This window comes from Dipteris shenzhenensis, chromosome 18, assembly GCF_047967505.1.
Source record: "Dipteris shenzhenensis isolate YYH24624 ecotype China chromosome 18, Dip_SZ_1.0, whole genome shotgun sequence".
Taxonomy (NCBI): Eukaryota; Viridiplantae; Streptophyta; class Polypodiopsida; order Gleicheniales; family Dipteridaceae; genus Dipteris; species Dipteris shenzhenensis.
In genome coordinates, this window is record NC_141613.1 from 41,843,553 (window position 1) to 41,867,228 (window position 23,676).

Below are 23,676 nucleotides of genomic sequence, written 5' to 3' on the forward strand. Positions count from 1 at the left end.
CAGAGCAAGGTCCTCTGCTCCCATAAACGTGCCTGTTTGCAGATTTTAGTCCCTGCCACATGGCAGTCATGTGGCTGTGCCTGCACGGCAGTCCTATTATTGCTGCTGTTGACCTCCATGTCCACTTCACACCCTGTTCTGACTGCATGGCAACCGTCCATTACCTGTGCTGCTTTCTGCTCCTGCTTTGCCTGTTTCTGCCCCCTTTGACTGCCCTTGCTTTGCAGCCATGGTCCATGGCTAAGCATAGGAATCACTTACATGTGGGATAGGCTAGGGATTCCTGTGACCAGACACATAGTAGTTGAGACTAGGGAACCCAACCTAGTATATTGTGTAGAATTGTAACATATTGTTATGGTCTTTCTAGGGCTTTTCACTTGTGTCTTTATGACAGACAAGAAAGTATGAAAAGGGATGTTCAAAGGTCCACTGGCTGTGCATTGGATTCTCTAATTAGACCATCCCAAGTCTCATGGGCCATGAGAAAAAAGCCTAAGCCCCTGTTGGTAGATATACAACGTGATGTCACTGTGGGAGGGAGTACATGGCCATATCATATCAATGAGCAGGGGAAAACATGGAGAAATCACCATTGAGCTTAGGATTGGAGGCCTTAGATTGAGGTCTTGAACGTTTATGCAATGGCTTTCCTTCAGTGGATAAGCTTTTTTTACTAGGCTTCTGCCCAATGTGGATGTATGGATTATTGGAGGCATAAATCATTAGGAATACATAAAACACAAGTTGTGTAGTTTGCTTTTACTTAGATCCTACTAAACAAGTGAGGCAATTGGGAGCACTTCTTTTTTTCCATTAGAGATTGTGATTGTGATCCTTCGTGAAGAATGCAACTAATGGATGGCCTCCTCTTTTCCACGTGATCTAGATCTCATCCAACCTATCTCTAGTCTACACCCTAGGTTGGTTAGACTATGCCCTTATCCTAGATCAATACAGATCTTGGATATATCGGTCTCAACTCTCAACCAAGAGCCTAAGTGTTTATGAAGCGAGACCATGGGTTCTTAGCCACGAGGATTAATGGCCCTAGCTAATACCTATTACACCTAGGTTAACACTTAACCCTAGGTTAGGTACAAGCTAACCGGGATTAACTCGGGATCTTAACACTTAAGTCCCTTTGAATACATATGTGGTGACACATCATACCCAAGGCTTCACAGAAGATGCAAATAACTATGTTATGCTTCACTTTATCTTGGATGGTCATTCCTAATAACCATGCCTAGGGCCTCAGCATTTGCCGCACCGCAGGCTGCTCCTTACTTCACCTCTAATTGATAATCGTGCAGCCTCTCCTGTGCCTTGTATCACTTTATCTCTTTGTTTGTTGTTAGGTAGTTCAAGCACTTGCGTCATACATGGCCTGTCACTCCTGGATTTTGTGGCTACGGTAATAGTGCTAACCATTGAAGAGACCTCATGCATGATCATGTAATTGAATCTCTCAATTTTGTACGTGTGGAGAAACCCATTCCTCAAGGATCCCCTATGTCTTGAAATAGTCCATGGGGAACACGTTGGACCAGCTGTGTTGCCTTCTGAGGGCAATGTGTAGAGAAATACATGCTCGGATTCCATTCCATTTGCCTTGAAAGCTGTAAGGAACTTCCTCACATGAGCCTTAACATTCTCGTGGTGAGCTGCCACTACATACATCTTATTTAAAAATTCACGGAACTAGCCTTATCAATGGCTATGAGACCGATGAGGCTGGAGGCAGAGGTGAATGTGCTGCAGCCATGGTAGCTTTGGCTAGTTCTTCACAGAGCTCACTCCCCACTTCCCAATGCCTCCTCCACTACCACCTCCACCTCCCGTCCCTCCAGAGACAATGTCAAGTTTAGAAGAAAACTTCATACAAACAGCGACCTGGTACCTGTAGGTTCTAGGCTTCCCTGGAAGCTCAATTCTACAAAAGCTTGGATGGCAAGCTGCCCCAAGCCAGGTCCATGAAAAGCTCGCAAGCAGATACAAAATGAGCGTATCCGATCGTGGCTATCCTTTGACGTGAAGGTAGCATAAGCTCTGATATCGGACGACTACAAGGGAGCGCATCAAGCTGAGTAAGACCTGTATTAGCCTGTCTCTCTCTCTCTCTCTCTCTCTCTCTCTCTCTCTCTCTCTCTCTCTCTCTCGCGCGCGCGCGCGCTCTCGCTCGTCCTGGTGCTCCCGAGATGTTAACGAATAAGACTCTACTCTCCGCGTGCTGCTCCCGCGCTTTTTATATGTTAACTGAAAAGAGTGGCAAACACGTAGCTGATCGTTAATGGGAGGCCTGTTTTCGTCTGACAGGTGACTCTCTCTCTCTCTCTCTCTCTCTCTCTCTCTCTCTCTCTCTCTTTCGACACTCTGGTCCTGCTGCTCCCGCTCTTTTATATATCAGCGAAAGACTGTGTTCAGCGTCCTGCTGCGCCCGCCTTTTTTCTATGTCAACGAAAAAACTCTCTTCACGGACACGTTTGCTGCTCCGCAGTGTTTGACATGTTAACAAAAAAGAGAGACAGCAGACTCAGAGCTGATCGTTGATGAAGCCTCTGCTATGATCCCTTCCCCTGGCTTCCTCTCTCTCTCTCTCTCTCTCTCTCTCGCTCTCTCGCTCGCTTCCTCGCTCGCTGAGCAAACAAAATGCGGAAGAGTTCAAGGATCCATTCAATCATCGAAAGAAAGAAAAAAAGTAGCCCACCTGAAGCAGAGGGGCGGCGGGCCGTGGAGTGTGCGAAGGGCAGCAGGAGTTCTGGCAAAGGATGAGACAAAGACGATGGATCTAGATCTGATCGTCGCAGGTAGTAAGAACAGTGGGGGTGGGAGTATCCAACATAGATTCCCCACGGATTCTCCCCTGTGTGACACGTGGCAACTCCGTGTGCCGTCCGCCTCAGCATTCGCAGATTTTCTTTTTCCTCTCTGAAAAAACTCGGAAAAAAAGGATGAATTTCAATATGGGCTTTGGGTCCTCATTGGATTTCGAGGAGAGAACGCCAAGGAAATTCTTCACATGAAAAGCACCAATGTTGACCTCCAACCTTCGCCCCTGCACTCCTCTCTGGTGATGCCAATTGCCTAGTGCTCTCTGGTGATGCCAATCGCTTGTCACCGATGCAAATAGCTTGTCTCCCGTAGCTTGCGTGTGGCAAAAGCTATCATCGTAACCTCGATCTCCACCTCCCCGTGTTCACTTCATATGAGGACATAACTTCTTTTCATTGAAAACGCGTCTCCACATCACATCCATGCTAGTGCCATCAATGCACAGACTTTGGACACTTTGCCAATCTTCCTTCTCTATTGCGCTACTACACGTGCACTTCAACCCAGTCAAACTAAAATTGACGTTCTTTGTGCTCATCCACTTATGATTTTGTTTGACAAGACTTGCGAATAAGCTTTTTATTCAACTCATGTCTCTTCCCACCCACCTTTTGCTTTTTCATGGAAGTTGTACAATGCTCACAAAGTAACTTGTCTAAAATGAAAAAACCATATGCTTTCAAGGAAGGCCATCTTTGCATGTTAAAAGGAGGTCAACTTTCATGTTCAAAAGAGGCTATATATGCTTCTTTAAGTAAAAATCTAGGATGACCCTAGCAAGTGGGCAAGTGCATATGAGATCAAAGCTAAACAAATAAAATAAGTGATTTGTTTTTACTTATATTCTATATTTGTGCCCATCTTCATTTTTCCTTTTAGCTTATTCTATTTTCTTTCTTTTCTAAAAGAAAGGGGGTGCCTGCATATACTGTACATGGGCTTGTGTGTTCGTGTTGTGCATGCATATCCATGTGAATGAGCGCACACATGTGCATGTGCATGTGTGTGTGTGTGTGTGTGTGTCCAAATTTCACCCCAAGAAAAGAAAAGTGTGTTTGGCCAATGACAAGAATATCAAAAGGTAGCAATATCTTTGGCCTTACTCCCCCTCAACTAGCCACAGATTTTTATTTTTTCAAGATTTGGGAGACACACTATAGATACTAGGTTGATGCTCATTTGCTTTTTGTAGCTTCATAACTCTTATTAATGCAAGCCTTATCTTATCGTGACTAGTTCGATTAATCTTACATGGAATAGGACCAAGCTGTCCAATAAAGGAAACACAAATAAAGAGCACAAGCTCCTCCACTACATAGCATACATGCAAAGTATCCTCATGAGTCAACCAGGCAAGCAATTGCATCCATATCTACACCGTAGGAAATTTTTGGACATGGCAAGCCAGCTAACCAAGCACATACTAACCAGTAAGGAATTTATTGATTGTATCAAATGGATGTAAAGAGCCACTATTGCCTTAATAGTGGTTTCTAGCACATTCTCTTAGCTGAGGGCGTTGGATTGGACCTTAAGAACGTGAAAATAATCCTTAGGCTCCCTCCTTTGACCACTAAGCATCAAGTACACCCTTTTGTTAATCATGTTGGATACTATAGGAGGTTTATTGATCAATATCCCATGATGACCTACCCAATAATTAGCACAGCTCAAAGAAGGTTAGAAGTTTCCTGGGATGATCAATATCAACAAGGTTTTGAACAAATCAATGATGCTCTCTCTTCGTCCCCTATTCTTTAGAATTTGGTTGGTCCAAAACTCTCTCTTTCTTTTCTTTCATAGTTCAAACTCTTGCTTTTGCAATAAAAAGAAATCAAATTAGGCTCACTTCTAGGTAGATGTTAGACATGGATCTCTCTCTCTCTCTCTCTCTCTCTCTCTCTCTCTCTCTCTCTCCCTCCGTCCCTCCCTTCCCCCCCACTCTCTCTCTCTCTCTCTCTCTCTCTCTCTCTCTCTCTCTCTCTCTCTCTCTCTCTGTGTGCATTTGACAACTCTCTCTGCATTTGACAACTCAATTTTAAACTTTGTTACATTCAAATATTCTTTATAAAAAAATGTCATCATTCAATGTGACACATGAGCAATCGATCACGATTTTTTTACGATCGAAGACTCACTAGTAGATGTAGCCATCTTATTTATTGAGGTTCTAGGTGATTGTCAAGAGAATTATTGGTATGCTAGCACCGTTCAAGGTGTGAAATGCAAGTTTTATAGAAGGTGCCTATATGATCATTATTCAAAAGTTTAAGGTTAGATTTTCCTATATATTATGCCCTTCAATGAACTTTTTTAACACATCAAATTGTAAGAACTTTCACTGCAATGACTTCCCTTAATTAACCCTATTTGCATATTAAACAAATGAGCATGATTATGGTTAGCTTAGTGCCCTTAATTAGGAAGATAGAATTTAAACAATTAGAAGGCAATAGGGGGTTACGAGGTCGATGGAGGTGAGGTATAAGTTAATGTCAAGCATGATCCCAAAGTCTAACTAAACCTAAAGGATGACAACATAGGCTTCGTAGGGGCAAGGTCTTACCTTCATTAAATGAGTCTCCTTCATTTGTCGGCGCCCAAATACACACGTATTTTTTGGATAATCGGCAAGGCTTTCCTACCCCCTCAAAAGAGAATCTCCACAAAGAAAATTAATGACTGTAGTACATGAAGCTTAATAAAAACCCAAATAATAATACAAAAGATGGAGACCCAAGAGTGAGAGACCTCATGAAAAAAGGAGATCTTGCCTATGTGAAAAGTAGGCACCTACATATAAAAAATAATGACCATATCTATTTCAGAAATATGTACCAAACCAAAAGGAGAAATGAATATAAGATAGGAATGTTTGAATTTCAACTTATGCATTGACCTATAAATGTATCACCTCTAAGTTATACCCCAAAGGTCCCTATAAATGTTATACCTTGCAAGATACCTATGTACGAAAATTACGCTTTAATTATTGCAATAATAGCCTTCTTGGCACACAATTAAACTCTTAGAACTTTGATGAAATTAATCATTATGCATTATGAACACCTTGGTACATCAAATATGTCTCCTAAATCTCTTAAACATAATATTGAACTACTTAAAAGAGGGTACCCCAGGCAAGGTAAAATAATTGTTGCTTTTTGGGTTACTTTGTGTCTCATTGATGGGAAATCTTTAGTAAATGTGAATTGCAAGAATGCCAAACATGTTCCCAAATTCTAAATGAATATAAAAGGGGGGGAGATGAAAGATTTCGTGGTGGAGGAAAAAGGCAGTGCCTTTGCCTATACAATGAGGAATCTATACATGTCATGGAGAAACTTATTTGATTAAATTAGTCATCATGCTCCTAGGTAATCATGCTCCTAGGTAAGCTTCTTGATAAATAATTGAATTGTAGAGACGTTGATTATATGGATTCTCTATGGATTATTGCACCCATAATTAATCCTCTTTAGCTTTATAGTGTTACAATTATTGTGCACTTTACCTTTGTAATGTTGTGATTAGTGTAATATTAAATTCATCTTTATCCTTTTAACATTGTAACATGCGCACGATTCATAATCACAAAGTATGCACGTCCTTGTTCAAAGATGCCAAATCACCTTACAATCAAGAAAATTCATGTTCCTATGACAAATGTCATCTTATTTATGGTTAAATCGCATGAGACTTTATAGATATGATGCCTACTATTTATCACTTTTACATATACTCATGGAAGGAAACGTGTCCTCAATAATGCACATTTTTTTAATAAGCAAGTGAAATAAATTAAGTTTTGAATTTTTTTCCCAGTGGGAAAAAACATTCCATATATTTGGAACAACTCAAGACAAATTGAGTAGGATTTTTAAATCTTCTTAAGCTCAGATTAAACGACACGTTATTTCACAACGTCACGCTCCATACTCTCACTTATAAAAAATGGCTAATGTTTATATTCTTGTGTCATCTTGCATGTCATAAGGTTCATCATAAAGGCTCCCACTATATTTTATATCATGATCTCCTTTGTAAAAATAGCATAGCCTTTGTGCGGTATTGGCACCGTGTATAAATTCCATAGCTCTAGCCACCAATTGCTTTAGCTAATTGCCAAATATACATTAGGAAGCAAACACCAAGTGCATATCATAAATCCCATAGTGTCCCTACTGTGGTCAACAAGTTCTCACACGTAAAAAGAAGTATTAAATAAACATTAGAAAGACAAAAGTCATGAAATCATGACTAACAATGTGCATGGATCAACCTTATTTTACTTTCCCTTCCCCATATGCACATTAAATGTATATGCACTAGTGGATCTATATAATCTCTATCCATGTATACATGATATATGTGTAGTCCTCCCATACTCCTCCTTGAATGCAAGAGCTTTGCAACATTAAGAAAAGTCCTTAGAGGTTCTTAAATCCATGCAAAGTGTTGCTTTGCATGCAACATGATGCAAGCCACTATAAGGATACATGCAATTGTTAATTTGCATATATTAGGCTTGCATCCTATTGGAAGTACTTTCCCCCTCCATATTCTACATATGTACACCTAGCTTAATTACCTACTATAAGTCAATATCTCACCTAAAGTCCCAAGAGAAAGACAAGAAGAGGATAAGATGCAACATTTGTGTGGACAAAAGCAACAATATTTGACCTTAGTCTACTTAAGGCTTCTTACTTGATTATAGATAATGGAATGCAAAGGGTGATGGATTTTATTCATGCTAATTACTTATAGCGTTGTGCTAACTCGAACAATTTTAGCACAACATCAAGCTAGATATGCTTGGATATTCAAGAAGCCCAGGACCTCAACTAGCATATTCCAACTATTGTATTGGGAAGAGAAGGTTCGATGCTGTGAGCTAAGAATGACAATGCGAAAAAAGGACAAAAAATTCATACAGACATTGAACAAACACAGTATGACAACAACGGCTACAATATCTAAACAACACTTTCCTTCGACGACTGCCATCTGACATTGATATTGCTCACCTATTCTACATGAACGCATAGAAAGAGAAACATAACCATTACATTTTTGAGAGCCTTCCTGGAGCTACTCACATTTTCCATACAATTTTGTCAAAAAAAGCAAGACACGGAGCAAACAAGCTAAAGCCCTTGCAAACTCTCAAGCAACAGCTGGCCTGCACGCAACCCTAGTGCTAAAACAAGGAATGATAATCGAGATCTGAAATGGTAAGATAGACATTCTTGATGGTCTAGTTAATCGTGCTCAAATGGCACATTCCATCAAGCTAGCCAACTTCAATGAGCTATCCTACTACAATGATCATGGCCTTTCACTGCTTAACAAGAAGACAGAAACATTGATCATCACACCACTAGTGCACAAAAAAATGTCGAGTTGATAAGTGCAACCTTTCAAAATGAAACACACTGCGAACTGCACATAATAGCAGCTTACAAGTCACCCAAGGCAAGCACCCACACTTCATAGAAAGCTACAACACGTTCTAAAAACGATAGATATCGACAGTCCAATCATCATACTTGGAGCCATCAACATTGATTGGCTAAAGCAGCAAAGACAACAAACATCCTCATCAACGCCCTTCTAAAATACATCGTGCACCCAAAGAAACAACCAACCAATGACAATTTACCAATCAGTGCTAGATCACATTTGGACCAACATCAAAGATCAATCAATAATATCAGGAACGAACCATTGCTACTAATCAGACCACTCTAGCACCTACATTCTCCTTCCCAAAGAACAAACACTAAATGCTACAACTTTGCCAATGGCAGCACCGTGGAAGCACCATCTTCCAATCTCATTATGGATCCTCGCAGCGATGTGCCAATATAGACAAGGGAGACCTTTGCCTCAACTTCACATCTCCCAGATGCTTGCACATGGCTTCTTTCACTTCTCATTGTCCCACAACCATTCACATAATTGACCATGCAACCCCCAAATTTTTGATGTTGTATGTGCACCATAGCGCATGCCTTGAAGTTTAGCAACTCTAATAGTAACTCATTCTCCAACCTATATCAGATAAAATAATTTAAAAAACTATCCCTTTTTCCACCTTGACAAACCTGGTGAAATTTTCACCTTGTTCTATCGTTCGATGATTGATGGATCTTTGAATCCTTCTGCATTTTGTTTATAGCTATATTGAGAGAGAGAGAGAGAGAGAGAGAGAGAGAGAGAGAGAGAGAGAGAGAGAGTCACCTATCAAAGGAAAGCGGGCCCATTAATGATCAGCTGTGTGTTTGTAACTCTTTTCAGCTAACATATTTAAAATGTGGGAGCAGCGGGAGAGGAGTGCCTCTCAAGAGAGAGTCTTGTTTGCTAACTTCTCTGGATCAGTAGGATGGGGAGAAAGACAGATTATGGTTACTTTGCATTCTAGCTCGTAAGACAGGTCTTACTCAGCTTGATGCGCTCAGCTTGTGATATCAGAGCTTATGCTACCTTCACGCCAAAGGATAGGCCACCAACAGATACGCTCATTTTGTATCCACTTGTGAACTTTTCAATGGACTTGGCTTGGCGCAACCATTGTTAAGCTTTGCCATTCAAGCTTTTGTAGAATTGAGACTCTAGGGAAGTCTAGAGAATACAAGAACATGTACCTACACTTGACATTGGGTCTGGAGGGACACGAGGTGGTAGTAGAGGAGGCATTGGAGGTGGAGAGTGAACTCCTCAAAGAACTTAGCCAAAGCTTCCATGAGTACACCACCTTCACTCTGCCTCCACCTCACTCGCTCTCATAGCCATTGATATATATTAAGATGTAAAAGTTGAAGGGCAGCTCACCACGAGGATGTTGCGGCTCACGTGAAGAAGTTCCTCAGAGCTTTTAACGCAAAAGAAATGGCATGTATTTATCCACTAGATGTGTCTGTTCCCCATGGACTATATCAAGACATATGGGATCCTTGAGGAATGGGTTTCTCCATAAGACGTTTAATGACATGATTGTGCATGAGGTCTCTTCAATGGTTGAGTGTACCCTTGCCACAAAATCTAGGAGTAATAGGCCATGTTTGAAGCAAGTGCTTCAACTACTTGACCAAGAGATCAAAGAGGTGAAGTGATAGAAGGCACGGGAGAGGCTTCACTATTATCAATTAGAGGTGAAGTGAGGAGCAGCTTGTGGTGCAGAAAATGCTGAGGTCCTAGGCATGGTTATTAGGGATGCCCATCCAAGATAAAGTAAACCATAACTCAGTTATTTGCACATTCTGTGAACCCTTGGGTATAATGTATCACACAACACATGTATTCAAAGGGACTCTAAGTGATAAAATCTCAAGCTAACCTTGATTATCTTGTACCTAACCTAGGGTTAAGCGTTAACCTAGGTTTAATAGGCATTATCTAGGGCTATCAACCCTCCTACCAATGGTCTAATGTCGTAAACACCTAGGCTCTTGATTGAGACTAAAGTATCCGAGATCTATATTGACCTAGGATAAGGGCATAGTCTAACCAACCCAAGATATATAGTAGAGATAGAATTGGATGAGGTCTAGATCTAGTGGGAAACAAAAGAGAATCCATTAGTCACAATCCTCATGAAGGATGATAGATGAGATTTACATGGACTTCTAGCAAGAAAGAAGGCAAGGGAGGGCTACCACTAAAAATAATGTAGGACTTTAACAACAACTGGTATAGTGGAAGGAGTACAAGCCTATTTAAATTGGATCATACATAGTAGAGTTTTGTAAATTGAATGCCCATGGCTCCATTAGCGTCAAAGGGGGAACTGCCATCCACGGACTCTTGAGAGCATGCCAACCTGTGACACAAATGTTAATAAAGAGAAATACACTGCATTATCTGTGTGAGAGAGTGACACAGGAGTGTTGATGCAAGAACCAAAAACCCAAATTAAAACATCATACGAGGGGGAGCTGAAAATCATGGAACCTATGTGTGATTTTTGGAAACCAACTCTACTAGTCGGCTAAGGAAGAAGAGATGATCTCAATTTGGCTTTGGAAAGGGCTAGCATCGTCAAGGAAGGAAATCAACAATAGAGTGCTAATAGTGCTCAATCTAATCAAGCTATCTAGAGCCCTCTCTCCTCCTTTGTGGTCTCTTGGTGGTAGCATGCCATTTGACTAGCACACCTGTCACTCCAGTACTCTATCTCCCAAGTGAAGAGTAAAGAAGAGATATCTCTATTCCCCATGGTGAATCACAATTTGAGGCCAAGTCTGTTGTGTCATGCTCTCTTGAGTCCTGGATACATCATGCTCCCTATTGCCATTGGGTAAGGTCACCGGCGATCATACTTTGGTTGAACTCTGATGGGCCCCCTTGGTCTTGCCTTTATGATCACGTCTATGATCGAAGGAGTTGGTCTCTAATTCACTGGGCCTCAAGTAGGAAAGCCAAAATGCATTACTAATCAAGATAGGCTAAGAAATTTGAGAGTGGTCCAAAGTTTACTCTTGAATTGACTAAGAATTGACTATGATCTCATTGATGGATCACATAGTACACATGGCATCTAATTGCAAAGTGCTCCTCTGTCTTAACCTCTTGTACCCAAGGCTATATTGAAACAGTGGCATTCTATCCATATGGAGTTTGAGGCTTGCAAACCATTTGTGTGTCCAAACATACTAGCTCCTTTAATCCTCCTTTGCCTATAGTGCCACAGACAGGTTAGGTCTAGCTAAGGTAGCTTGCACCATCTTGGTTTAGTTGTGCAAAAAAGTCCTAACTCTCTAAATGTACATGACCACCTAGGAGGATGAATTGATGAGGGATGGCCCCAAACTCTACTGGGAGGATATGTTGTGAGACCAATGGTTTGCTATGGATCATAGAACTGGTGGTCTCTCTACATGAGTCTACTCTGTCTTAGATAGATTTACCTCTCAAAGTGGATTACCATACATCCCAATTTGGGAAAACAAGAGAACTGAATAGGAGAGGGTGGTCTAGAGGTCCTAAAATTAGCACCAAAAACACTAATGCCGATTGTGGGAAGTGTGGCATAACATTTATTGAATCGATCTTAAGGTATTCCTCTAGATCTACTTTGCAAGGTGAGGTGACATCTCCACAGGTAATGCTTACATGGTCTCCTCAAATCCCTCTTGTGTCATATTGACAAGTGTCATCCTCATCTCATCACTTGAAGCCATGGGCCTATAAGAGCCCTTGATAAGCAACTAGTCCAAGTAGTTGAAGATGTGGTTAGTAGAGTCAACCAAATGGTTGACTTACCTTTTCCTGTGACTTGGGAAGCATGTTTAGTGGAGCTATTTGCACACATATTGACCATTTTTGAAACTTCTACATCATGAAAAGATAAAGATAATTGGAATCTGCAGAGTATTTATAACTATTTCTTTCTGTCTTGGTTGTTAATAGCAAAGGAAATTGCATCTATTGAGAAATTCAATGGTGAAGGGTTCCACTCTTGGCAAACACAAGTTAAGTACTCGCTTATGTTTAAGGGTTTAAGGTATTATGTAAATGGTAGGAAAACTCTAGATCCTACCAAAGCTGATGAAGTCGAGGAGGATGAGTGAGCTCAAGCAATCATTATGCTCATAATTGATAGATCCTACCAAAGCTGATGAAGTCGAGAAGGATGAGTGAGCTCAAGTAATCATTATGTTCATAATTGATAAAGGGCTTGTTCACCATATATACGAGCTTAAGACTGCCAAAATTAAAATGGGATAAGATGGAAAATCTCTTTGATGCCAAGGGAAAGAGTTCAAAAATTGCTCTTAAAATCGAATTATTTAGCCTTCATGAAGGATCTTATGGCATAGCTAGCCTTAGTAAAAGCAACCATCGATGAAGAAGATGCAATTGCAGTGCTCCTTAAGACCATGACTAAGTCATACCCCAATCTAGTCATGACCTTAAAGAATGTGCGTAATCCAATACTCGAAGGAATTATCCCTTCTCTTATTGATGTGAGGAGAAGCAAAGCAAAGCCACTAGAGTATCTACATCAGGTGCAATCACCTCTAATGAAACATTGTATACCAAATCAACTTCTCTTAAGTGCTATTTTGTAAAAAGAAAGGCCATATTGAAGCAAAATGCTTCAAGAAGCACCCTACGCTGAAAAAATGTGGTAAATGTGCTGAGCAAGGCCATTTTAATAGATAATGTTGAACTAGAAAGGAAAAAGGGAATTTTACCTCCTCTGTCTTGCCTGACAATACTCTCTAGATATGTTATACTTATTACCATGTATCTATAATAATCAAAAGCCTTGTAATAAAGCCTGTTATTATTGATAAAGGCTTCTCCCATTTTATCACCTGATGTTAGTGCAATACTCTACCTTTGTATTGAGGGGGAGTGTTGAGATTATTACATCAAGGTGTTTAGAGGGGTAGAAATTCCCCATCAGCTTTATTGGTTGGTGTAGATCATGGATAGGATTTGGATTGAGTGATAGAGGCTAGGGAGCCTATAAGATATGTGGTACCTTGTGGATCTAGTATGGATCACAAGGAACTTGTATGTGAGGCTGATAGCTAATGCAGATTCTTTATGCTTTGGCTTTTATCTTGTGGTTCTCCATTGTTCTCTCACTCATCCCATGTGGTGGTTCTAGCTCTCTCTTCCTTCATCCCATTTCTTGACACTTTATCCATGAAATATAGTCTAGCTACCAACTATTAAGAGCCAAAGTTCTTACCATTAAACTTCATTATTGCATGCTTCTTTGTTGACTACTATTGACTTCTATATCTTCAACCATGTATCCATTTTTATAACTTGAACAACATTATTTAGACCGAGACATGATAGTAGAAAAAAACTTCAAACAATACTAATGCCCATGGACACTCTAGATTTGTGATGCTTTTGAAAGTCTCTCTAAGAGCCTCTCAACACCTCAAAGACTCACAGGCAAGGACCCTCACTTGTTCAACTCTGATACCAATCGTAGGGAATTGCATGCATGTAGTGCATTTTGATGGCATATTAACTGATGATGCATCACATAAAATGTCACTTTAGGTCATGCAACTCAACAACGCAAATCAAAGTGACATAATATTTAGCAAGAAACACCTTTTATTGAGGATATAAAGATGTGAACAAAAAGACGTGACTATAGTTCATGCCTATGGAATTTGTGTTGTACATACATCGATAAAGTACACTCTTTAGGATTCTTGCCACTCAAATATGGACCCTAAGTGGGTATATGCATGCTTCTCTGGTGAAATCAATGCTCTTGGTAGAAAATAAATCTATTGTGAAATGTTATGAATTGAAATTTCACATATGTATCAAGATTAACATTTTTGGAAAACAATTGTATATTGTGTTTTATGAATGCATTGATACTACATTATAGAGATGATTTATTTCGTGAGATATTGGTTTGGATGGAGCCTACTTTGACCCCAAAATTGTAGCAAGGGGTTATGGTGGTAGGAAAACAAGTGGTGTCAAGGTAAACACTTCCTTACCTTTTCCTTTCTTAGGGTGGATGATATAAATTTACTTGTTGTCATGCGAGTTATGGTTATATCTTTGTGCTTGAGCGTAGGCTGTTGTTTCATCTTTTTGCAAGTGGAAAGATTCACTATTTTCCAAGTGCTGTGGATGTATGGAATCAAATTAGGATTGTGAAAGAAGTAAGCATGTACTCATAGGAAACCAACATTGAAAAGAGAGGGGGTGTCTTGTCTGAGTGGGAGGAAAAGTGCGATTTTTGGTGGTTGGATTTTACTTTGGGTAAATTTCTTCCTTCTAAGAGGTTGCATTCTGTGCACCATGAGAATGGCTTACTGTCACATAACTTGGAAGATGATATGAAGTGAGAAAGATGGCTACTATTCCGTTCATAGTGAGTCCTAGGGAGGTTAAGGTGCAACCAACTGCATCACTGAAGAGGAAAATGAGAGAATCTCAAGTGTGGATTGAGAGGTTGTGGAAGTGGGTGATTTCCAAGCTAAGAGGTGAAGGAAGGATTTGGATTACAGGAAGGGGAAGGTAATCACACAAAGTACAATTGTTGGATCTACTATAATTTGTGCTAATATTGTGGGATTGTTTAATGCATTGAGGAAAAAAGAGAAATCAAAAGAGATTAATGCTATTAAATATTTATTGGTGTTGCATGCAGGGCATGATGGGAAATCAAGGAAGGGGACTCAAACCTCTTATAATGCAGATGTAATTCTATTGTACATGACAACTGGCATGGTTGTTGAGGGTTTTGATGGCTTGCCTGATTGGAATAAGTGGTCCATTTATATGATTGAGGTAGTTCTTGGACTTAGTGTGGCCATGTTGGATGAATTGGGTTGGCTCCTATTTATTTCACCTACTACTCATAAATGAGAGATGGAGATATAGATCGGGAGACATGGTTCCCATGTTCATGACTGCATACATTTACGGGGCATGGATCCTTCTGGAAGGAGACTTGATGGGAGTTAGGTGAAGCTTCTTTGTTTTTGATGATTTTTATTTTTTTGTTTCTTTTAGAGGGACTACGTTGTTTCTTTGCAGGAGTGTGTTGATTGTTGATAACGATAGGTACTTAGACAATTAAAGGTTTATGGGTCTTGTTGTTATTGTTGCTTGTTATCTCCTACTTCAACTTTGCCATGGTAATTTAGGAGACGGCTCTATATTTTTACATTTTGTGTCGTAAGTTGAGTGCCACAAAATTAGATGAAGACAAGTTGAAGAAAAGTTATTTAATTGGAAAAGTAATGCATAGACCCACCTGCTTCCAAAATTTGAATGGATCATAGATATCAATGAACCATTGAGGGGGAAGCATGGAGAAGAGTGAATTGTTCTTACAATTAATCTTCTACGTTTTTCAAGGAAGGAGGAGTGGTTCTAGATTTGAATTCTGGGTCAGGTGGGACCATTGATGTAGAGGTGAAGGTTGGGGTCCATGTCGTGGGGGGGATTACGATCCAAAGGTTGTAACTGGATCTCGACACATAGAGCTGAGTTATTCTAGTTTACATAGTCTGATGTCATGCTTGAATTTTCAATTTTGAAGTCTTGTATTAAGAAATGACAATAAATCATACGTTGCAGGTATGCAATTGGTTTGATTTTCAAATTTAATTGTTTGTGTAAAACATGTAGTGGTGCAAGGTCAAGGAGAGACTTCGACCTCCACACCTCATATGGTCCCAAAGTTTGGAGAATCCATTGTGGACGTTGACTTCTAGTAAGACAGAGGATTTATTCTTTGGGAATATCTTTTTAATATCTAAGAAGGGAGTTACTACAAGATAACAATTACAGTAGCGGTTTGCCTTGTTATGCAGAGAACATGGTGGACAATATGATAATAAGGGAATAAATCTTTGCATCTATGTGGATGACATTGCTTCACAGGACTAATAGCCATATCTATGTTTCCTTTAATTTTATATCTTTTCGTAGAGCCATGCTACTTTTGAATCATATTTGTTGCATCTATGTGGATGACATTGCTTTGGAACATTTGAAGTGGTTTTTGCCAATTTGGTGAGATGATGGCATTGGAAGTAGATATTTGTTTTGAGATTGCACACTAAAGATAGCTAGCCACAAGCTATGTTATTTGTGGTTGTATTTTATTGAAAAACTCATGAAACACACAGAAAATAAACTTGCAAAATGTCAAAATCCTCATGTGGTGGTTGTAACTAGACTAATTGTTGTAAACAGCTAGACTACAATGACATGCATCATGCATGGTGTGGTACACTTATTTATTTGATCTACCATCATGTCATATGCTTAGTGTTGTTAATATGGTGTCCGTAAAGACAATTTAAAAAACCTTACTACTGCTAATTTCTTAATGTAATATAGATTTGTGCAGTTTCAAATTAGACAGGTTATATGCTGTAACGTTTTCATTCTCTCTCTATTCTATGTAATAGAAAACATAGAAATACATTCAATATTTTGCAAGTTTTACTTAAAAAAAATTTGAAAGAACTACCTTTGCTAGATTTTTCAATTCACTTTACTCTTTAACATTCATATGAAAAATAGTTTACTAAAAATACTAGGTTCAACAATAGTCATGGACAGATCAAAAGGTTTCTATTCAATATTACATTCTACAAATACAAAGATAGTTCTTCAAATATATTAAGAGTATCCAACCCTTCAAATCTCCTCTCTTCAAAGACAATGCTTTCATATATAGAATCCTATCTCAATCCTATAATATAATTCATTGTGAATGTTTAAATGTGGGGGGTTACTACATATACCTATCCAATCAAGCATAAAAAGCAAATTCTCAACACTATGTTTAAAAGTGCTAGATGACAAGGGAGTTAAAACCAAGAACTATGAGAGAAATAGAACATATTTGTTTAGGAAATACGGCAAACAAATAGATATCTTAGAAATAGAAAGAGGGTCTAAATAGACCAATAGCAGAGAGAAGCATGTCAGCATACAAAACAACAGAACACAACATTATTCTCTCACGATCAGCATATAAAAGAGCCGAATACAACACAATGATCCTAGCATACAACCACACACACAGTGACTCGAGTATACTCCTATAAAACTTTCATAGCATGATAGACAAATATCGTAGCAATAGAAAAAGGAACAAAATAGATTAGCAGAGAGAAGTGTGTCAGCATATAGGATAGTAGAACACAACACTACTCTCTCAGGGTCACCGTACATGAGTCGAATGTAGCACTACCCTCTCAGCATACACATACAACATCAAACACAACGAACACACATAAACATCATCCGTTCAATGCTACAAATAGAGCCTGCAATAGACAATAATACACTCATTTTTGGATGCAAATAAAAAAGGACAAAGATACACACAAGAAAATGAACAGATCCCTTTGTTCCAGACATGATACTGAGACCAGGACACCCACACCTCTCTCATGCAAGAGTTAGCGCAAGTCTAGACCTTCCCAATCAGCCATTCAACATCTGAATCAAAGGAAAGACAACCATAAAAACTCATAAGCAAAGAAGCACAAACCATGAGCATTTTGCAAGAAGGCAAGCTTATATAGACACACAAAAATAATTAAAACAAGCCTTGCATGCATAGGTTAATATTCACGCTCTAGCTATGTCAAATCGGCACAGCTATGACTTGGCTAAAATGATAAACCCCCATTAATTTTTAGAATATATCCCTTAAAAATCTGACAAAGCGTACAAATTCTCGTTAGATGTAGGGAATATGGATTTCCTACATTAAACTAATATGATCTCAAGTCGTGCCCTTCTCTATTGGTCGGTTTGCAAAGCAATATGCCTCTATTTCCAACTACCATTGCACATGCAAAACACATCTACCTCCACAACTCGGATACCTCTGCAACACCACATGGAAATCAACCACTAAAATACACCAAAGACAATGAATACATTAATAACAAGAAAACCAATACTTAAAACCATTCCCTCTTGCAGATCACTTGCCAATTCGGCCTATTAAAGAGAGATCCCTCCTTCAGCTCTGAAAATGCGCCCTCTTGCAGGTTTGCTTGTCGATTCGGCCTAAAAATTTGCCCACAGTCTCTTTAAAAGATCTCCGTCCTACACTTTTGCCATCCTCATTAGAAGAATCCAATTGTAAAAAACAGCCCGCATGTCACCGGAGAGGAGAGGCCACAAAGCTACACATGATCGAAGAGAAAAGGCGAACCACACCAGAGAGGAGAGGAGAGCTGGAGATGACTGGAGAGCTCAGAGGAGAGGAGTGACATGTGAAACAAGGAGATGAGAAAGCCGCAACAAACGAGCCATAGGAAATGAGCCAGCCGCCATGACCAAACAAGAAGACAAAACAATTTAGGACCCTCACAAGCAAACAAAACACCTATTTAACACCCTAGGGCCTAAAATCTCCCTAACCCACACTAAAGCCACAATTACATTGGGTCAAACTGACCAAATGAACTACTCTCCAAACAATGGACCTAATTAACACACGATAACCCCATAGGACCCTTGCAAGGCCAAAAAGTATTTTCTATGTGCGTGCTAGACAAGAATCAAACCACTAACCTTTCTCTTCAAAGAATCTAGCTTTAATCACTATGCCAACACCCAAACCTTGATGAGAGAATAGGTTCTTTATTAATTAACAAGAAGTTATTTATCTTCTAAGTCTGGCCTCTAACCCACGGCATTCTTGTCTCTGACTCAAGTTTCCCACATTCCAACCTTTCATTTGTACTTTTTTTTTTCAATTATGCCGCATGTGTGTCACCATTATAAGTAAAAACACCACTGATTGAGAGAATCTCCTATTTGTTCATTAATTTGCCAGCAATCTGGCCATGACAAAAAACATTGTCTACACTGCCCTTGCACATTTTGCCATGTTGTTGGCCATCGTTCCAAGCATTGCCCCACCAACTTTGAGCATCACTTCATTGTGATCATGCATGTAAATTCCCTACATATGTGGAAAGAATTTCAAAGAGAAAGTCGCACATGCAATTGAGTAGTACACACACAAGGGCAAGGCATATGTTTTTGTATATCAGGGAAGCTTTATTAAGTGACTCCATTAGTTAGATGCAATCTTATTGGAGGAGCCATAGTCCAAGGTCGCAAAGGGTAGCATCTAGTGACAGATATGTGAGCACAAGCCACTTATGCATGAGGACATGTGAAGATAGTGGGAGAGAAGGAAGGAAGCTCACTTGCGACTTTCTCACATACACAATGGGGGAATACACACAAAGGTGGAGGTTGAAAACAGTTTTCCTCTTCTTAGTTATGTAAGCCAAAAGAACTCTAGTACAAAGAAATAGAAGAACCCTATATGTGGGTCTCAAACCAAACTTAGCTAACTAAGGTGGCATACTAACTAAGCCATGAACTAGAGTACATAAGGATAGTTGTCATCCAACTATTATTTGTGGGTGGTGTACCAAGCGCATCTGCAGCTAACAAGTCGGTGACATAAATGCACAACGGTCACACTGGCATATCACAAGTGGAGCTCGATATCTCAACACTCCCCCTCGAGCTCAATCCCAATTCCTGCACACCAAGCAGGTCTCTGAACTTGCACAGCTTCTCTACGCCCAATGCCTTCGTGAATATGTCAGCTACCTACTCCTCTGTGTTGACATAAACTAGATCAATAAGACCTAGTAAGACCTTCTCCCGCACATAGTGATAATGCACCTCAATGTGCTTTGTTCTAGCATGATAGACTGGGTTATTTGCCAAGTGTATACTTCTCATGTTGTCACAATAAATGACAACTGGCCCATCTGTAGACTGATGCATATCATAGAGTAGCTTATGCAACCAAGCGACCTCACATGCAGCCATTACTGCACCCTTGTACTCAGCCTCTGTCTCGACAAGGCAACTGTAGGCTGTTTCTTGCTGCTCCAAGTGACTACAGCACTCCCAAAAGAGAACAGATATCCACTGGTAGATCATCTATCAGAAATACTACCAGCCCAATCAGCATCAGTGTATCCATGCAACTGTATCTGAACCCCAGTCTCATAAAATAGTCCATACTGCAATGTGGACTTCACATACCTGAGTATGCGTCTAGCCGCATCCAAATGCGGTTTCCTTGGAGCCTGCATAAACTGACTTACCAATCCAACAACATAGCTCAAATCTGGCTTGGTAATAGTCATATAACTCAAACTTCCTACTATGCGTCTGTACATAGTAGGGTCTTCCAGAAGCTCACCTGCATCTGCGCTCAGCTTCACATTCTGCTCCAAAGGAACTAAAATAGGCTTACAACGTATGCCATATGTCTGTGCATACCCCTTGACAACTAATCTTGCCTTGTATCTGTTCATAGAACCATCTGCTTTGTGCTTGACCTTATAAACCCACTTACAGCCAATTGCATTCTTGTCTTTAGGCAAAGGCACCAATTCCCATGTAGCATTTGCTTCCAAGGCATCCATTTCTTCATCCATGGCTTTCTCCCATTTTTCTTTTCCCATGGCTTGGCTCAAAAGAAGTGGGTTCTGTTTCCTGTATCACTTTGACCATATAGGCATAGTGAATGGCTGTAAATCCATCATATTTTAGCCTATCCATAGGATATCTAGCTCTGGTAGACCTGCGCAAAATAGGCTCACTTCCAGGTGCTCTCAAAACATCCCTGGTCTTCCTTACTCCAGGTGTAACAACAGAAGGAATACCCAACTCATCATCAATGCTCTATTCTGAGCCACTGGATTCACCATCCACATAAGAGTGACCTACATTCACATTAAACATGGGCTGATCTACCTTCTCTTTTCCTTTTCGTGATACCTACGTACCACTATCTGCATTGCTTTGAGGAGATTCTCCTGACCTCAATCTGCCTGTTCATGGCGAAGTATGTGAACCATTGCTAGAGGGCACTACAGGTCCACTAATATTTTGTGATTGCTACTGTGAATTCTGTGCAGCATTACCATTTTGTGCATCTACATCAATCATCACATTTATTGGTTTATACCAGCTGCGGTCCACTAATATTTTGTGATTGCTGCTGTGAATTCTGTGCAGCATTACCATTTTGTGCATCTACATCAATCATCACATTTACTGGTTTATACCAGCTGCTCATCTCATTAAAAAAAACATCTTTGCTCACTGTAAGCTTATGAGTAGAAGGGTTATAGCATCTATACCCTTTCTACTGCAAAGAATAACCAATAAAGATGCACTTCTCAGCTTTTGGATCCAACTTGGACCTCAACTTATCTGGCACATGAACATAGGCAATGCAACTAAAAATTTTCAAATGAGAAATATCTGGTTTCCTACCAGTATACATCTCCTCTGGCATCATGCCATGTATTGCTGCAGTGGGAGTCCTGTTCATTATGTAAACTGCTGTAGCAACTGCTTCAGCCCAATAATAATCTGGTAGATCTTTTTCATTTAGCATGGCCCGAGATACCTCTCCAATATGCCGTTTTTCCTTTCTGCAAGTTCATTTTGCTATGGGTTATGACTGCATGAATATTGCTGCTTTATGCCATGCTCCTGTAGGAACCTTGCAAACTCATTTGAGAGGTACTCTCCCCCTCCATCTAACCTTAGGAATTTTAATTGCAAGCCTGTTTCTCTTTCAACCATAGCTTTAAAAGCTTTGAAATGCTCAAACACTTCACTTTTCTTTTTCATAAAATACACCCAAACTTTTCTGCTGTAGTCACCAATAAAAGTGACAAAATAATGACAACCTCCAATAGATGCAGCTTTAGTAGTCCACATATCAGAGTGGATTAATTCCAATGGCTTCTTACTCTCTTGAACATGTCTAGGAAATGGTTTCCTTGCCTGTTTTCCAAATTGACAGGCTTCACATACCTTATGCATTTCTGCAACCTTGAATTTAGGCAATCTTGCTGCAACAATATTTTGGGCCTGCATTGATTTAAGTCGCTGTACATTAACATGACCAATGCGTTTATGCCAGATATCAATATCTGCAACTACATCGGTCCCATGTGCAAACATTTCTGCACTCAATTCAGGCATGCCCGCATCCAACATAAACATCCTGCCCTTCTTCTTTCCTTTTGCTATCAAGTGACCGTTATTTTTCATATCCTCAACAAAGCATCCATGAGGATTAAATCAGACCTGCAAGCCCTGCTCAACCATTTAACCAATAGAAACTAGGTTCAAGATTGGTGATGTTTGGGACATGAAATACATGAGACAGGTATTTCTTTTTCCCATCCTGCATAGACAAAGGAATTTTACCAATCTGCACAATAGGATGTGCAGTATCATCACCAGTCTCCACAAATCCTGGTCTTTCCATTTTCTTTGCATCCTGCATCCATTTTGCATGACCTGTCATGTGGTTTGATGCACCTAAGTCAACATACCACACATCATTGCTTTCTTCTGCACTTGTCACAGAATTGGTCATGTGCTGCACCATAAACAGATGCTCATTTCTGTCATCACCCTGTCTACTAGAAGATGCATAATTCCCTTGCTGCAATTTTCCATTCATGATGTCATTCTGCTTTTTGTAGCAGTCTTTAGCCATATGACCCATTTTACCACAATAGTAGCATTCAACATTGCTGTTTGCATTTTGAACTCTCTACCATCCACCACGACCTCTTTGGCTCCCCCTGCCTCTAGAGTTACCACGTCCTCCTCCAAAGGACTGGTTTTCTTGAGTTTGCTGCATATTTTGATTTCTACCACGGCCTCTAGATCGGCCTCCTCTACCTCTGCCTCTACCTCTTCCAGCATTTGAGTAGAAGACAGTTTCTTTTGAAGTTCCTCCTTAAGAAGATGCACCACCATTTCTTTGCTCTTCAGAAATTAGAAGAGCAAACAACTCCTCAAAATCAGGAAATTTTACACGGACGGCAATGGATGTCCGGAACTGTGCATAATCCTTTCCTAGACCATTCAAGGTCACAGAAACTAAATCATCATCTTCCACTGGTGACCCAATGGAAGCAAGTGCATCTGCAATTTTCTTCACCTTCATGTGGTAGTCATTGATGCTCATATTTTCTCTCTACACATTGTGTAACTCCTGCTTGAGCTGCATTTTCCTGGCTTGCGTATTTGTGCTGTACATTTTTGCCAAAGTATCCCATGCCTCCTTTGGTGTACTTGCATCCTGAATATGCACCATCATAGAATCCGAAATACTGATAGACAGCCAGTACATAACTTTACTGGCTCTCTCATGCCATCCTTTAAATGCCTGCATTTCCTGTTGATTGGGAACATTAGGAAGAACTGGTTCTTCTTCATTTCCTGTAATGAACTCCCAATAGCCTTTTCCTATAAGGAAATTCGTCATTCTAAACTTCCATGCTTGGA

General features: G+C 40.0%; 1 protein-coding gene across 2 annotated transcripts in view; it reads right to left on the reverse strand.

The window, feature by feature from the left end:
- Positions 1 to 2,829, reverse strand: part of LOC147891243 (protein NUCLEAR FUSION DEFECTIVE 4-like) — an 81,280-nt gene extending 78,451 nt beyond the window's left edge. For both annotated transcript variants that reach the window (XM_087389647.1, XM_087389646.1), the window contains exon 1: positions 2,711 to 2,829. The gene's annotated coding sequence lies outside the window, so the exon portion shown is untranslated. The remainder of the gene's footprint in view (positions 1 to 2,710) is intronic.
- Positions 2,830 to 23,676: the final 20,847 nt, after the last annotated feature.